The following is a 12,590-nucleotide window of genomic DNA, read 5'->3' as shown; positions in this document are numbered from 1 at the left end:
TTCCTTTTCTCCATCTTACGATTAAAGCTCATTATCAGAATTTATTTGACCTATATACACTCTACTTGTAAACAATATGTATAGTAGGTATAAATCATTTAAATACCTACAAAAGTAACTAAGGAAATGATATATATCTTTAATTTAGGTTCACGTGAACCCAATGTTTAATATTTGAAATTTCATGATATTTACCTATATAAACCCTACTGTAAAACAATGAGCTTACTTTATAGATCCTTGTAAACTTACTTTATGTATCTTTATAACATTGTATACTCAATGAACTTCTTTTGACAAGGAAATATATCAAAACTAGATTACCGGGTAGTTTAGATCCTTATCAGTTTGCATATAGGGCAAATAGAAGCACAGAAGATGCAATAGCTTTAGCATTCAGGAAACTACATAAGGATGTTGTTTATAGATTATAGCTCTGCCTTTAATACCATCATTCCAGATCGGTTAGTTGAAAAAATGCAAAAATTGGATTTGCCGTAATTTATTTGTTTTTGGATAAGGGATTTTTTGGTCCATCACTCACAGGTCGTAAAATTGGATAAATTTGTTTCTTCCAAGCGAGAAATAAGTACTGGAGCCCCGCAGGGTTGTGTTTTAAGTCCCTTTCTCTATTCACTGTACACATATGACTGCACCCCCTATTATAAGACCAATAGTATAGTTAAGTTTGCCAATGACACTACTGTGATTGGTTGTATCACTAGAGACGATGAGCAGCAATATAGGAGAGAGGTTGATAGGATAGTGGAATGATGTACAGCTAGTAACCTGATCCTAAACACAGGGAAAACAAAGGAACTGATTGTATATTTCAGAAGGAACAGGCCTGAACCAGCACCACTTTTTATTAAAGGCGTGTCCATGGAGCGGGTCTCTACCTTTAAGTTTTTGGGAACATGCATTTTTGAAAACTTATCGTGGACAATCAACATTAAAGCCATTATTAAGAAATCGCAACAGCTTTTATATTTTTTGCGACTCCTTAGGAAGAATGACTTGGGAAGGAAGGTAGAGACCTTCTATCGCTCTGCCATTGAGAGTACATTAACGTATTGTATTCTAGTTTGGTATCCTAGTTGTACGCAGGCAGATAAAAATGCTCTAAGGAGAGTGGTTCGAACAGCGCAGAAAATTGTAGGGTGTGAACTTGTTTCTCTAGAAGAAATATATGAGACTCGTTGCTTCTGTAGAGCAGGAAAAATAGTGAGAGACCAGACTCATCCTGGTTGTCATTTCTTTGAATTAATGCCATCTGGGAGACGTTTTAGGGTAATTAAAACAAGGACAAATAGATTTAAAGAGAGCTTCTTTCCCAGGGCTGTTAAGGCTATCAATGCAGGAATGAAATCAAAGAGGTTACATAGTTTTATTTTTTTTTGTCTTGTTTAGTTTTTTTTTTTTTTTTTTTAATATGAGGGCACTTTTTATACCTTTATAATATGGGGATACTTTTATATATTTATATATATTATACACTTTTTGGTATAATTAAATCCTATGTGGTAAATTCATGGTTGAAAATTGTGATGTATGAATAATGTGTGGAGTAGAAATATAATTTCATTGTGATTTGTTTTACAATGACAATAAATCTTATCTCTTATATGAGAGGAAGTTCCACTTTTGGGTGGAACTCTGCTTTAAGTAAGGGAATCAGGAAGTGAAGCCTTGCGGCTTCACAGCCTGGTTCCCTACTGCGCACGCACGAGTCACACTGCATATTCTGAGTGGTCCCTGCTGTCTTCTGGGACCTGTGTGTCTTCCAGAAGACAGCGAGAGGACGGAGGAGGGGCTGGACATGGCGTAGATCGCCATGGATACTGCAGCGATCTTTTGCCGGAAGTGGGAGCAAATACCTGTATTAGACAGGTATCTGCTCCCCCCTCCCCCCTGAAAGGTGCTAAATGTGACACCGGAGGGGGGAATCCGTACAGCGGAAGTTACATTTTTGGTGGAACTCCGCTTTAAAGTGAAACTCCAGCCCTCCCTTCAAGTCTTGCACACTTGTACAGGATCCTCTCCTGTCCTGAAATTGCTTACTCTGATTTCACTGCATACTGTTATGCCACGTACACACGGTCGGACTTTTCGTCTACAAAAGGCCGACGGACGCCGACGGACCAAAGCCGGCTGACAATCCAATCGTGTGTGGGCTTCCCCGGACTTTCAGCAGACTTTTCCAGCCGCAAATCTGACGGACTTTAGATTTGAAACATGCTTCAAATCTTTACGTCGTAACTACGCCGGACCCAGAAATCCGCTCGTCTGTATGCTAGTCCGACGGACAAAAACCCACGCTAGGGCAGCTATTGGCTACTGGCTATCAACTTCCTTATTTTAGTCCGGTGTACGTCATCACGTACGAATCCGTCGGACTTTTGTGTGATCGTATGTAGGCAAGTCCGTTCCTTAGAAAGTCTGCCGCAAGTTGGCCAAAAGTCCGCCAAAAGTCCGTCGAAAGTCTGTCGGACAGGCTGTCGGACTTTTGTAGCCGAAAAGTCTGACCGTGTGTACGCGGCATAAGCTTCTCACAGTGTACATTAGAAGCTGCAGCCAGTCAGATAGAGCTTACCTCATATCCTGGTTGGAGGACATCCAGCATCCTCTAGCTCTTCCCTGATATTTACTATCCCTGGCCTGCCCCATTAAGTAATTACATTTTAGTTCTTTCAGTTATGGAGGTTTTGACATCACATGTGTTCAGCTTCAAATTAAAGTTCTTGTGTTGCACTAGTATGGTGTGCGCTCTTCTTTTATGTTTTACTTTACTGTACACCATTAGAGATTAATGGAGACTGCCATTGCTGACCTCTTCTTCTGGGAATCTCACTTCTCTGGCTGTCAAGTTGATGCTAAAGTTTCAGAGCTGTGATAAGGAATTATAACATATTTTTTATGCACATTCACAGCATGAGTGTTCTATAACCCAAACATGTTATAGCAAGACACAGCCAGGCAACTAGCATTTTTCATAAGGACACCAGTAATCTTGGTTCCCATACTTTTCATAAAACAGACTTCTAAGAGGTTTGTATTTATACAAGAAAATATATATAAAAGAAAACCACCTATAGCTATAATACTGGAAACCTTCGCCACATCCTAGTACAAAATAGAAAATTGTAACAGGGGGTGTCCCGGGAGATTTTATGGGCAAAGGGTAGTAACCAGAAAAGGGAGTAACAAACAATTAAAAATATTCAAATTTTATTGAGTACAAAGCAGGGCCGATCCCAGGGTCACAGACGCCTGGGTGCATAAATATTTCTGGCACCCCAACATGGGTGTGGTCATCTTACTAACTCCTCCCCTTTACAGATATTTCAATGGCAATGACTCAAACATGCTCCCCTAAGGAGTCTTCGTTACCCTGGGATCCTCCCATGATCTTTTAACAATCAACAAAATACAGGAAGAGAATACATTAATGGGACCTGGAGGGCGTCTCTCTAATGGACACAGAGAAGGCTTCTGTTAGAGAGTCTGTTAGAAAGAGCCTCCAGACCAGAGATGGTCAGAGACTGCAAACATATTACAAGAGATGGTCAGAGACTGCGGAAATGATACAAGAGATGGTCAAAGACTGCAAACATATAACAAGAGATGGTCAGAGACTGCAGATATGATACAGGAGATGGTCAGAGACTGCAGACATGATACAGGAGATGGTCAGAGACTGCAGACATGATACAGGAGATGGTCAGAGACTGCAGACATGATACAAGAGATGGTCAGAGACTACAGACATGATACAAGAGATCAATACATCAAATGCAGCCTACCAGTGCCCACCAATTGCAGCCTACCAGTGTCCACCAATTGCAGCCTACCAGTGCCCACCAATTGCAGCCTGTCAGTGCCCACCAATTGCACCCTACCAGTGCCCCTGGATCACACAGAGCAGCAACGATCTCCTGCTGTCAGTGAGCTTGAATTTGAATCTCCTGGCACTGTAACAAACTCACGCATCCCTCAGCTCCCCTCTCTCTTGTCACAGTGTGGCAGCTTGTGTTCACTGGCGGACTGCACTCCCCCATAGTGACGCCCAGGGCTGCTGTTAGAAATCACAGGGCCCCATACAGCCTACCTGACAGTCCCCCCCAAAAAATAAATAAAAATCAAAACAATATTTTCACTAAAAATACATAATAATCATTATGACACAAACAAAACTTCCAATTACGGGTGGAACAGGAGGGTACAGTACAGGATGGGGGGGGGTGTGGTGTGCAGGAGGGCACAGTACAGCGGTTAGGGGGGTACAGTACAGGGGGAACAGTACGGGGGGCAGGGAGGTACAGTATGAGGCAGCAGGAGGGCACAGTACAGAGGGGCACAGGAAGGTACAGTATGGGGGGGGGCAGGAGGACACAGTATAGTGGTTAGGAGGGTACAGTACAGGGGGGAGCAAGTGGGCACAGTACAGGTGTAGGGGCACAGTATGGGGGGAGGAGGGTACAGTACAAGGGTAGGGGCACAATATGGGGGGGCAGGAGGGTACAGTACAGGGGGAGCAAGTGGGCACAGTACAGGGGGGGCAGGAGGGCACAGTACAGGCATACCCCACTTTTAAGTACACAATGGGGTTTATTTACTAAAGCTGGAAAGTGCAAAATCAGGCTCACTTCTGCATAGAAAGCTTCCAGGTTTTATTACCAAAGCTTAATTGAACAAGCTGGGGTTAGAAGCTCATTGGTTTCTATGCAGAAGTGAGCCTGATTTTGCACTTTTCAGCTTTAGTAAATAAACAACATTGTGTACTTAAAAGTGGGGTATGCCTATACAGTGGTTAGGAGGGTACAATCCAAGGGTGGGAGGTACAGTACAGGGGGCAGCAGGAGGACACAGTACAGGGGGAGGGTAAGAAGACACAGTACAGGGGGCAAGAGAGTACAGTATAGGGGCAGTAATGTATGCTACAGATATGGTCTCCACAAGCAGAGCTGCTCAGGGAAGTTGCTGTTACAGATTCCACTATTCTGGCAGGCTGTCACTGGGCTAAATCAAAACTGGAATGACATCTCCCCCTCTACCTTCCCCTGCAGAGTTTCTGGCTCTCTTTGGGCACTTTGCAGGTGTTAAGGAAGAACCCCGAGGTGGAGCATCTTATTGCTGCTGCTGCTTGTGTGGGTGGGATGTGTACTGTGCCAATCCCTGCTGACCCTCCCCTCCTAGTCATCCCATGTGATTGGCGCAGTACACATCCCACCCACACAAGCAGCAGCAGCAACAAGATGCTCCACCTCAGGGTTCTTCCTTAGCCCCTGAAGAAAATGGGGGGGGGATGGGGCAGTGGGTAAGAGATGGGGGGTGGGTAGAGGCGAACTGGAGTGAAACTAGGGGATCCTGGTCTGTATAGGGATACAGAAGGAGGAGAATTTGTGCTGGCATGAGAGAAGGGGGGAGGAGAGGCAAATAGATGGTGGTCAAGGGGCTGGAGAGGGATGGATTCTGGCCATTTGCAATGTTTGTGTATGGGGGGTGGGGGGGCACACACCTATGTGAAGGTGAAGTGCCTCCAGAGAAGAAGACTAGGAGGGGGGAGGGGAGTGAGGGAACTAGTGAGGGACTATTGTTGGCATGGTGTCAGGAAGAGAATTCCAGTCAGCTAGGGAAGAGGCTAAATTAGCATGACTGCTAAATGTTGGCAAACTGGCTGGCTGGGAGAAGGTAGCAAGGGTTAACAAGGACATGAGAGGGAAGCAGTGTGACAGGATTGATCTGTGTGAGAATGAAAGGAAAACAGGACCAGATAGTGGCTGAGGCAGGGAAGAAGATAATGGGGAGGGAGAGAGCACTGAAGACAGCTGGAGTCTGGAGATATGAGAAACAGATAAAATGACTGACCTGTAGAACATTTAAAAGAGCCAACCAAAGCGAGGGGAACTGTTGGCAGTACAGTGACTGCTGGGAGGAAACTTCAAGACCCCTTCATGCACCTAGGACCCCTGGGCAGTTCCTAGAGGTTCCTGTACATTAAGACAGCCCCTCTCACTCCAGACATATCCACTGGGACAGGAAAGCGCTGGGGTGCCCAGGCACACACAGGGGCATCATATGTGACCCAGACAGGGACAGTGTGGTGTGACAAGTACAGGAACCCTGTGTGTCTCTCCCTCCTGCATTCAGCTGCCAGAGGGAGAGACACAATGACATAGGGAATCATTCCTGTACATGTCACACATACACCACACTGATCTGCTTCCCTGTCCGGGCCCCCCTGTGTTTAAGGGTCCCCCCTATCAGCGGCCCTGGTGACGCCACTGCACACAAGGAGAGGGAAGAGGGGAGCACTCTGGTACTTCGGCGCCCTCCCTCTGCAGCACCCGGGTGCAGAGCACCCCGCGCACCCGCCCAGGATCGGCCCTGGTACAAAGCAGTAAAAGAATGGGTACATAAGGTATGTTAACCTAGAAACAGTTTAGTCAGACTGGATAGTTACATAACAGCTAGATACTGAAACACACAGTTGATCTCATAATGGGAGGACAAGTGATGTGCGTATACATAGGAGTCCAAACATGTTTGGGAATATAGGTATAAATAATGAATTCCTTCTTCAGGGGCTGATTTGAAACAAGTTGTTTTTTGTCTGGTAATGAAATGACAAAAATATCAAAGAGAGATAAGAAAATAAACAAATATACAAATGTAGGAGCACAGTAGGTAGTAGCATGGCATATAGATATGGCAGGTAATAAAAGCAGGTGATACTCACAGTGTAACTATCTTTTGTGAATTAAAGTACACATCAGGATTTACACAAAGGAAGGGCTTCCATCTCTGAACTGCTCCATCGCACAGTGAAATGCTCTAGATATTGGCTGGGGGGCTGAGTATACGTCCTCATACAGCACCGATGATACATGGTTGCTTGTGCCAAATCGGTTAGAGTATGTTGTGTGGTGTAAGTGACGCATGAAGCATCCCTGCCGGCAAGGGACACCAAGGCCCACGAGGATCAACCAAAATGTTGCAGACGAATCTGGCACAAAAAATGTGTCTATGTGAGAACATAGCATATTGGGCCAAAAAGGTATATAATAATATAGGTGTGTAAGTGCATCGCCATGGGGATGCAACATCATGACCTCCAATTGCCAATGGGTCAGGTGGCCCACACAGCAAGATATAAAGGTGGTGGAAGGACAGTAGGGCATAGGATCCATAATGGCACTTACCTACGGTAGCCGTTTAGTGTGGGTATCTCTAATATGGGACGTTGTATGGTCCTGGCTGTGCAGCAATGAAGGACTGAGCTTACCTGGCTTATAAGGGAATGGGGGGTCATGTAGTATACACCCAGAGTGTTGGTATGGTTCAATGGATCGGACTGATAGGTATCAGGTGATTGGGGGCCCAGCACAGGTGATGAGCCTTACCGATCACCTGCATACCAAATGTGCATCAGGACTCGTCTACCAGACGATCCCCGGCACAAGCGGCGTCCGGTGTCACCGCGTAGAACAGCACGATGATGTCAGACGTCACAAGGCCACTGACACGCTAGGTGGGCGGTACGTCTTAGGTCGGATTGACAAGACACTACTGCGCATGCGCGAATTGGCGTGAAACATCGACTCATAGCATGGCAGAGAAGACTGAGCCCAGAGGGATGCCCCGAGATGCAATTAGCACCAAGGGGCCCCTGCGTGCTCGGGGAGCCTCGGTGTCCACAGACAGTAGAGATGGTGAAGAGAAATTACTATAGAGAAATCACCAAAGCATGTGCGATAGAACAGGGATGGAGAGGATGAAGCCCAACCCGTACAACAAAAATACAAAATAAATGTATACAAGGGTGCCATCTAGTGAAATATATGGTGTATGACAGCCATTGAAAAAATCCAAAAAATATCTTCTTGCGAACACAATAGCACTGGAAAATATGTACTTTATTTGAAGCAGCATTAAAACAGGACTATTGTCAATGATTTTTTCTAATCCAGCACTGCTTATGCACTTTCAGAAACCACCCATGCACAGAAAATACACTTTAAACCCTAATGGTGGACATGCATGCTTTGATAAATGATCAATTTATTTTCTGATTGATCTCCTTTAATAGGAAAAATCAATCTAGAGATAACAACCCATATAATCAGTATAACACAATTGGGGAAGTGGATTTCAATCGAAAAGGGTACAATTTCAATAGATCATAAATACAATTAAATGCATTTCTGTTTCCATAATGTAATCCCATAATCTGATTGGTCACAATAGTAGAGTGGGAGCGGTTTAGATCCATCTGACAGGTCTTTATCAGTGTCTGGGTCCCCATTGTGGAGATTTACCCCTCACTTCCTCCGGGGTCAGAAGGACAGGAAGTAAGCAGAATCTCTCCCATAGCTACCCAGATAGTAATAAATAAGGGGATAAGGAGCATATACTGTACACACGGTGGCCAATGTAAATGGCAGAATCTCTTTCCAGGAAAGAATGCTTTAGGGAACTACTAGGATTCCCCCAAATGGTTAAAAGTGAACCCATCCTGAGAGAAATATGAAGGTGTCCATTGCTGACCATCCTCTGAAAATGCTAGACGCCTGTCTGGCTCTGTTCATATGCTTGTGAACTTTCACACTTGCCCATCAATATCTGTGATTGAACTTAAATGTTTTCTTTCTAAACTCATTTAGAACACCAGGAAGTGGATTGTGATTTCTCATCCTTTTAGGTTGTCTTTGGAAACACTTGCTATTGGTCACTTTCAGAATCATCAGCAATGATGTTGCGAAGGCAGTTTCAGTACACTAAATCACATACAACTTCTCCACCTAAAAAGAACATGCAGTAATTGGGATTCGAAAAATAAAGCAGTGTGTACTACACCTGTATTTATGCTAGAGATCATCCCTAAGTGCCCATTTGGACTTTTGAGTAGTTTGAGGTAGTATGTGGTAAAATGTGCATTGTGGCATTCAATTAGAATGGCACCGCAATTCAAAATAAAAGTAATCTACCCGTGCAGCACCGCACCACCACAAATGTTCCACTGTGGTGTTCTAAATTAGAAGGGTCATGTCATCATTTTTTGGCCCATTTCCATGCATTGGGCCAAATTTATAATGAATGGGTCGCCCGAATTATACATATATTGGTGCACTACAATAGATGTGTGAAGGTTTGAAGCCTGACTAGCATGAACCACAGAAAGCATCCCCACATACAAATGTGTAACTGCTTGCGTGTACCTGACTCCAAATGAACTTGTTAAATTGGTGACCATTTTAGGAGTTCAGCCAAGCTGGCCCAAACAAACTATTTCCTTCACTAACAGAAGTGCTTGCTGGGCATGCTGTATACAGTGGGGGAAATAATTATTTGATCCCCTGCAGATTTTGTAAGTTTGCCCACTTATAAAGGTCCAAGCAGTACTGATTCACACATTTTTAAGCAGCATGTTAAAGAAAAAAAAAAAAAAGGGGAAAGCCAAACACATACAAATCAATGGTAATAAAGATAACAGCAGAGTTTTTTTCTTTAACATGCTGCTTAAAAATGTGTGAATCAGTACTGCTTGGACCTTGAAGAAGGGGACATACCCCAAAAGCTTGTCCTGAAAAATTGTATGTTAGTGCAAATAAAAAAAGTATCACGGACAGTACTCAATTTTCTCTGTCACAATTGCACTAATACGGCTACAATCAAATCAAGCACCCACTTATAAAGAAATCAAGGGTCTATAACTTTTATGATACGTTAATTTTAAATGATAGAGACAGAATATCAACCTAAAAATCCAGAAAAAAACACGATACAAAAGTTATAAATTGAGTTGCAGTTCAGTGAGTAAAATAAGTATTTGATCCCCAAGCAAAGCATGACTTAGTATTTGGTGGAGAAGCCCTTGTTGGCAAGCACAGAGGTAAGATGTTTCTTGTAGTTGGTTACCAGGTTTGCACACATCTCAGTAGGAATTTTGATCCAGATCTTCTCTAAATCCTTAAGGTTTCTTGGCTGTCGCTTAGGAACTCAAAGTTTCAGCTCCCTCCATACATTTTCTATAGGATTAAAGTCTGGAGATTGGCTAGGCCACTCTGTGACCCTAATGTACTTCTTCTTGAGCCACTCCTTTGTTGCATTGGGGGTATGTTTTGGGTCATTGCCATGCTGGAAGACCCTTCCACAACCCATCCTCACTGTTTTGGCTGAGGGAAGAAGATTCTCATCCAAGATTTTCCAATACATGGTCCATCCATTGGCCCTCAATGCGACAAAGTCGACCTGTACCTTTAGCAGAGAAACAGCCCCAAAGCATAATGTTTCCACTTAAGTGCTTGACTGTAGGGATGGTGTTCTTCAGGATATAGTCACCATTGTTCTTCTTCCAAACATGGCGAATCGAGTTAATGCCAAAGAGCTTAATTTTGGTCTCATCTGAACACAGCACTTTCTCCCAATCCTTCTCTGAATCATTTAGCTTCATTCCTGCTGCACCGGCTGATACTCGAACTGTGTATTGCCGGCCTTAGGCTTAAAGATCAGTTTGCAGAAAGCAACTATTTTTTTTTTTTTGCACAACATCTGCATACAGAATGTAACATTTAATAAAAAAGTATGCCTAACAAAGATAGTTTTATAACAACTGATCTGAATATAGCGAGAATAACATATACTCAGAAAGGGATAGGTCGGTTGATTTCACATGGTTAACCACTTAAGCCCCGGACCATTTGGCTGGCCAAAGACCAGACCACTTTTTGTGATTCGGCACTGCGTCGTTTAACTGACAATTGCGTGGTCTTGTGACGTAGCTCCCAAACAAAATTGAGGTCCTTTTTTCCCCACAAATAGAGCTTTCTTTTGGTGGTATTTGATCACCTCTGCAGTTTTTATTTTTTGCACTATAAAAAAAAAAAGAGCGACAAGTTTGAAAAAAAAGCAATATTTTTTAATTTTTGCTCTAATAAATATCCCCAAAAAATATCTAAAAAAAAATATTTTTCCTCAGTTTAGGCCGATACGTATTCTTGTACATATTTTTGGTAAAAAAAAATCGCAATAAGCGTTTATTGATTGGTTTGCACAAAAGTTATAGCATCTACAAAATAGGGGATAGTTTTATGGCATTTTTATTAATAATTTTTTTTTTTTACTAGTAATGGCAGTGATCAGCGATTTTTATCGTGACTGCGACATTATGGCGGACAGATCAGACACTTTTGGTGCTATTTTGGGACCATTCACATTTATACAGCGATCAGTGCGATTAAAAATGCATTGATTACTGTGTAAATGTGACTGGCAGTGAAGGGGTTAACCAGGAGGGGGCACTGAAGGGGTTAAGTGTGTCTTAGGGATGTGTTCTAACTGTGGGGGGGGGATGGGCTATGTGTGACACGACACTGATCACCGCTCCCGATTACAGGGAGCGGTGATCAGTGTCAGTGTCACTAGGCAGAACGGGGAAATGCTTGTTTACATTGCATTTCCCAGTTCTTCCTCTCCGTGTAGCGATCGCGGGTATCCCCGCGGACATCAAGTCCACGGGACCCGCGATCACACTCACGGAGCTTGCGGCAGCGCGCACGCGACCACACGGCGGCATATTTAAAGGGACGTACCTGTACGCCCATTTTCCTGTCTGTGCCATTCTGCCGACATAAATATACATGCGGCGGTCGGCAAGTGGTTAAGGGGTTGTTTTGTCTTTCATGATACTTTGCTCAGTGTATTGACAGATTAGCCAACAGAGACTTTGGGGGTTATTTACGAAAGGCGAATCCACTTTGCACTACAAGTGCAAAGTGCATTCGCTGTAAATCTGAGGGGAAGATCTGAAATGAGGGGAAGCTCTGCTGATTTTATTATCCAATCATGTGCAAGCTAAAATGCTGTTTTTTACTTCCTTGCATGTCCCCCTTGAATCTACAGTGACTGCACTTCCAAGTGCACTTTCAGTACAATTTTAAGCACTTTGAACTTGTAGTGCAAAGTGGATTTGCCTTTCGTAAATAACCCCCTTTGTTTTGACTACAAGGATGACATGCTTTTGCAGTTGCAGTTATATTGTCATTGTTTAACTTCTCTATGGCTTTTCTGTATCCAAGCTTGATTTATATTTATTGCCATCACTGACTCCTAGGTATCAGTGTGATCCTGTGCCCTATATGACTTATTTTAAATGCTTTTCCTCCGCCCACAGTAGTTTTACTGCTGACGAGCGGCACAGGCAGAAGGCAGACCGGAACAACATACCTGTAAATCACTGCCTGACAATACATGCTGTGATTGGACACACCATGAGTTTGGCAGCAGATTTCAGCCAATGATTTGGGCTGAATATCAGCTGATTGGCTGTGTCCAATCACAGAGCTTTGTGTTTACAAAAACACAGAAATCAGTGTGCATTGGAACAGTGATATGGCTGATTATTCTCCCTGCAAAGCAGATCAGAAAGTAAAAGTAGCACATATTACACACATTGCACTTGTTAGGCACACAGTTAACCCCTTGATTGTCCCTAGATGTTAAACCCTTCTTAGCCAGTGCCATTAGTACAGTGACAGTGTACAGTATTATCACTGATCACTATATTAATGTCACTATTGATGTCAGTGTCA

This window comes from Aquarana catesbeiana, linkage group LG05 (assembly GCF_042186555.1).
Source record: "Aquarana catesbeiana isolate 2022-GZ linkage group LG05, ASM4218655v1, whole genome shotgun sequence".
In the NCBI taxonomy this organism is placed as follows: domain Eukaryota; kingdom Metazoa; phylum Chordata; class Amphibia; order Anura; family Ranidae; genus Aquarana; species Aquarana catesbeiana.
The sequence above is the reverse complement of the archived record's forward strand: the minus strand, read 5'-3'. Positions refer to the sequence as shown.